General features: G+C 39.5%; 1 long non-coding RNA gene across 1 annotated transcript; it reads right to left on the bottom strand.

Annotated features, from left to right (window-relative positions):
• Positions 1–5,624, bottom strand: LOC143118483 (uncharacterized). Its single transcript, XR_012986159.1, has 4 exons — positions 5,422–5,624; positions 5,043–5,098; positions 1,512–1,661; positions 1–1,327 (listed from the first exon to the last, which is right to left on the bottom strand). It is a non-coding gene; the product is annotated as an uncharacterized LOC143118483 (long non-coding RNA).
• Between the last annotated feature and the right edge of the window lie 376 nt (positions 5,625–6,000).

The following is a 6,000-nucleotide window of genomic DNA, read 5'->3' as shown; positions in this document are numbered from 1 at the left end:
CTGGATACTTTCATTTAGTGGCCCATAACGTTTGCATGCATGCACGCACGACACCTGCGTAAGCGTTTCAGGAGGCAACACTGCATCAAAACGAGAGCACACATTAAAATTCACACATGGAATGATCAAATCAGTCATTCCTTTACTGTGAACTTGCTAGCCTACGTATTTGCCTGTGTAAATAACTCGACTGAATCAAAGACAGAATTGCAAAGATGAGTATGGTCACCTACATTTAGATGTATGCTATTACAACCATGAATAAATGCATTGAGAGAATGAGCCCTATAGGAGGAGAGAGGGGGGGAGGGCAACAAGTAAACTAACTTGCTGTGTTGAGACAAGAACATGGACTCAATGACCGTTTATCAATATCATTTTATTGCATGCATAAATAACAAATCCTTCAAGGCCATAGAGCATATGAGTGTTCATCCTTTTGAAGATGCTCTGCAACTTCTGACTTACCACACTAATAGGCTACAAGAGACTATTCACCGTTCAATATTTTTTTTTAACTACATAAGTACGATCTTATATAAATAACACTTAATTTTAATTCATGTAACATGAAAAAATACATCAGGTATTGTATGCAATTTCAAGCCCATAACATTTTCTAATGTTTTCACAACTATAACATTAAGCAAACAGCTCACGATTGCTGCCCATTGCATGAGTACACTGTACAAAGAAATAGTCTATAAAAGGTTTTTGCTGTAATACGTCATCACTGGACATTTTTGAAATAGTGTTAAAATACCGTCACACCCCTACCTGACAGTCATGAGTACTTTGGTGGTTTGGTGCAAGGCTATTAGACTAATGGCCTCCTTACACCAAACAACTTTGACAAGATTTGGGAAAGATTCTTCAAAGATTGGAGTCTTTTGAGTAAAGCTTGAATGGGGGCATTAGTTAAAATACTACAATCTTTTAAGAATCTTTCCCAAATCTTGTCAAACTTGTTTGGTGTAAGGTGGCCATTAGACGTTTCCCCTCCCACTCAAGCAATTAGGACACCTTTCACACTGCTCCTGCTTGACCTATCCCTTCTGGCAATTTCCAATCAGAGCCATGCAAACATTTTCATCTCACAGAATAGAGTGTGCATGCCTCTCTCTACAAACCATGTGCAGTGGCAGAGTCATAAGCCTCAAAAACATGGCCAAACTTAGATGTCTAATGTCAAAACATGATTTAGATAACTTATTGATGCATTCATCTCCAGTAGGGTTGACTACTGCGATGGGCTTTTCCATTTGGTGTCACTGGGCCGAGTCATCATCTACTTCTTTGGCTTCATGTTCCGAGTCCTTGGGCTTTTCTGTGAAAGAGAATCACCTGGAGTTGACCATTTTTAATGCACTTTATTTACACCAATGTATTATACGTTTTTATGCAGTGGTTTGACACTGACTAAAATAGGAGAAATAAGTCACCCTATAAGGACTTTCCAACTTTTTCAGCTAAGGGTTACATTATACATAAAAAACATACGGTGAACTTACAACATGAACTGTGCCATCTGACAATTTGGGGTGGCATTTTGTCATTCTATGTCGTTGAGTGATTTATGTGTCCTGGGGGGGCTTGGGGGATTTACGTGTACTGGGGGGTCTTGGTGGACTTGGTTGCACTGCACCTTCTGGTGGTGTGAACTGTTAAATGAGAGTGTGTGAGAGAGAGAAATAGGACAGACAAAATAATTTATTAGAATAATATTACTACAGCATTAAAACAGAGTATCATCATCATAATCACCATCATCATCATCATCATCATCATTCATACACTGTAATACTGATTAGAAAAACAAAAGGGCAAACGCTAAGAATCGTTAGGTCATAATCCAATAAATACTCTGATGCATCTGTGATTAAAGAGAAACTATGCAGTTTTGGCCATTTCTTTTCTGTTTTCTCACTTTTTGCTGGCAGGTTTCTCTACAGAGCTCCCCCTACAGCCTCAGAGTATATGATTTACGACACTCCGTAAATCTGTCACGACGAATGTCTGAGAAACTCCATCGCTACCTTGTTCTAGGCGGTACATTCTAATTTTCACGTTTTAGTAGAACTAAAGCACTCATTTTCAGGTGCTTGTTGACAGCCATGTCAAAGAACAGGAAACTGGTTTGCCGACTACAAGTGAGCTTTTGCTCAGAGCACATACAGCCTATTTTATCAACTCACAGCTTTTCTCTGCTTCACTGAAATCACTCCTGGCACTGTCTTGTTAGACAGGGACGTGCACTGGTGAAATAACGTTAGCATGGAAAATAGTCTCTCCAGACATATTTCTTACATTCCACCCAGATGAGAAAATTAGCTTAATTTAATACATTTTAAGACCTTAAAACATTTATATTTTATTTAAGACGTTTTAATACTTTTTAAGGATCCGCGGAGACCCTCTATTGCTTCTAGTGGTCATACCTTATTTTTAGGATCAGTTGAATTGTTTTGAGATTTTTTTTGTAACAGTCTTTAATATGTTAGATATTCATGACATAACTTGTTTGTGGTCCCTGCAAACCATATGTTTTATTTTTCCTCTTTAGCATTATAAACAATAAATGAAACTGGAAACAATTGAACCAGGAGACTTTGTCACAAGACAAAAAAGATGTCTCAAAGCCCATTAGATTAACATCAGCCTACTGCGGTTTAGATTAGAAAGAAGGCGCAAAAGTCCGGCAGAGTTCCGTGCAAAAATTCCTTTAATGACTACATAGCGCAAAGCCTGAGTGGATCGCACGATTGCACTCCCGAACAAAGGTAGAACTCTCTTACTTATACCCCTTCAAAATACTGACACAGCACTACCCCGAACGAACTTTTCACCTTAAGTTTATGGAAAGTTCAGGGGTGTACAGTATAGAGTGATCACAGGTCATACATTGTGCATGGGTTAAATATCGTTCGCCCCCCTGCACTCTCCTACTGGTTGTTATGAGTAGAGCTCGCCCTGTGTACGCGTTATCTTGCAGCTTCAAGGCCGACTTTGGTTTCTTCAAAAGGCCTAGGCTAAGGCAGCATGAGACACAGTGCAACAAAATGAGACACAGGGCAGCAAACAGAGACATAGGGATACAGAGCGCACGTAGGGGGAATTCTGGTAGAATAGCTTCAGTATGTTAATAGTATTAGTTAAACTTGTTATTTAAAATGTTATAAGAGTATTATGGTTAGGAATAACTTCAGTGTATTACTTGATTATGATTAAGGTTATATGAATACATGCTTTACAGTTTCAAACTCTCTCTCAATGATGTCTACAACCCATAGGATAATTTTATACAACACATGTTTACCCATTTTCCTTGCTGTGGTATGCCACATTATGACCATTGTGATGTTTATTCTTACTACAGGACAGTATTAAAACTTGGATTTGATGAGGATTTATGTAAGGAGTAATATCCGCTGAGGTGTCCAGATATGCAGAAATAATGGAGGAGACGGAGACAAAGACCTCCCGGAGTGGAATTCTCTCCCAAGTTAATTCATTCCGTATATTGGGACACCTTATAGCTTGTTATTCTGTTTATCTCCCATGTTGCCAGCAGGCATGCACTTATTGCACAAGGGAAATGTAGTTCAGTTTAAAAAGAGGCCGACCTGTTCAATATGTTGTACTACTTTCATTGGTTGCATGGGGAGCTCTAGGGTTCTGATGACGTGGCTAATTGGTGGCGTAATTAGGAGCCGGATAAAACCTGGACCTCCCAGTCCGCGAAAGACCTCTTGCTGGCTTGCTTGCTCGACATCACACTTGCGGCTGCGCTCCCCACTGACACACCTTTTTGCATTACATACATTTCATTATGCTGACATACACCACAGTTTTACTTTGGCATACATTTACTGACTTCAGAGCTATCTAAATGCAAAAGTGCATAGAGGGAGTTATGACAAAACCGTGACTTAACAAACTATAAGCTATATAAGGTAGGCCCTATGCTAGGCCTATTACACAACATAAATTGTAACTAGGCTATGCTGGCGACCCAAATAAAATCTTCTTTGGGAACCAATGGCTTACAGTATCAAGCGGACTTAAACTGCCACCTCTTGGCGAAAAGTTAATAGTTTTGCATATCAGTAGTAATACATTTCACGCAGCTGCGTGAATCACGGAAAGCGCAAATGAAGTGGACACTTCTAAAAGGGACCCACGGTACAGTAGCTGAATGTCTGTGGCTAAAGCAGCCATAATGAAAGTGTTATCATTGTTTGGATACTTCACACACACATGCTTTTTAATCGCATAGACTACAACTACCAAGCTGGAATCACAGCACATCACTCCCCTCTCACACCCTAAACACGCACTTCGAACAAACAAAAAGCGTCTCAGTCTCATGGTATAGCCATAGGCAAAACTGTATCGGACCGGTGTAATGTTGACAGGCTACTAAATCATCCATCGCAAAGAATGATTTTTGTAGCATGTGCAACAAATATGTGTAGGTACAGCCCTGCCCTGAATACATCTCTCAACGCGGGCTCTAAAACATTTGGTTGTAAATTAAATATTTCAGTCTTTTATTATTTATAAATTTACAAAACACTCCAAACACTCCACACTTTCTGTGGAGTGTTGGAGTATTGTGTGTAGATTGAGATGAGAGAATTGAATTAATTTTAAGATGAGTCTGAAACTTACAATGTGGAAAAAGTGAAGCGCTGTGAACACTTTCCTTATGCACTGTAAATATCCAAAGCCAATTTGGGAAAAGGCTCGAGATATAAAAGTGCATCTAAAATAAATAGAATATTGTATAAGTGTGTTGGTTCAAGTAAAAAAAAAAGAAGAAAAAACATGTTATAAAATTAACAAATCTATCCTTCTGTGTCATTGTTGGCAAAATGATCGGAGGGCTCAGAAGCCCCTAGCATTTTGGGGTGCCCAAAATTTCTAGCGACGCCCCTGACCTCGGTATTTTAAAAATTCAGACTACGACCTTGTCTGGAACATGTGCTGAATAACAGGTCTCTTAACTAACGTTAACCAGTAAAAAAAAGTAGGCTACTTACCGCACATATTTCCATGTCCTTTGGTGAAGTTAATCGTGGCCTTTAGTGGCATCAACCTGATAAATAAATGCATATTATTTACCTTAACCTTAGCCCATAAACCTTCAGATGAAACACAGCAACCTAACTTATCCAACACTTAAGTGTTGGATAAGTTAGGTTGCGGTGTTGGCATGAATAAATACTAGCTAATGCTCAATGCGGTCCCTATTTAAATTACCGTTACTGTTAAGTTAATGATTACCCAAACGGCTAACGATAGCTAACGTTCACTGTTAACAATTGCCATATGCAAGATATAGTGACATTACGTTTAACCAACAATAGCAACATTTTTAAAGACAAAGATACATTGAACATCTGAACGCTGTACTCTTACCTGCACAATCTGTGGACATAATTCGTCGGGCGTAGACAAAATATATTTTTCTGCGAAGTTGGTCTCGTCAAATGTGCCGCTTCTTGGCCGTCAACTGTTTCAAGACATGCGTGGTACAGATATTACAGAGGAATCGTTACGTCTTCTTCTACGTAATTATGCGCATGCGCAGAACGGATCTGGCAGGCGGTACGGATCGTGTACTGACAGTGGGATGGCCCGGACGCCGAGCTTCTGTATGATGATTGGAGGAACCGTTATAGAGGCTGGACTCTTTTTGATTGACAGCATATGTCGCGATCTGACAGGAAGTGGTTCAAGTTCAAGGCAGGGATGCGTTAACGTTAATGTTGGCAGGTGAAGCCGAGAGAAAAAAGCAAGTTACAGCTCAAATTCTCATAATTTGGGAGCAATACAGTCGGTTTCTATTTGTCTTAAATAGCATACTGTAAATAAAACCGTAATGTGGAGTTACAGAGTTTGTGACTTGCTTTTGTTCCAGTTGTGTATTTAGGCTAAATTAGGTAGCGTGTGTAGGCTACATGCCATGTCTGCCATGCCAACTCTATAGCCTACTGT

The sequence above is a fragment of the Alosa pseudoharengus genome, unplaced genomic scaffold (assembly GCF_046254945.1).
Source record: "Alosa pseudoharengus isolate Yale_2024_CS ecotype anadromous, Long Island Sound unplaced genomic scaffold, YU_APseudo_1.1 YU_APseudo_1.1_scf_12, whole genome shotgun sequence".
NCBI lineage: Eukaryota > Metazoa > Chordata > Actinopteri > Clupeiformes > Clupeidae > Alosa > Alosa pseudoharengus.
Note: the sequence above shows the minus strand (reverse complement) of the source record. Positions and strands in the feature narration are given on the sequence as shown.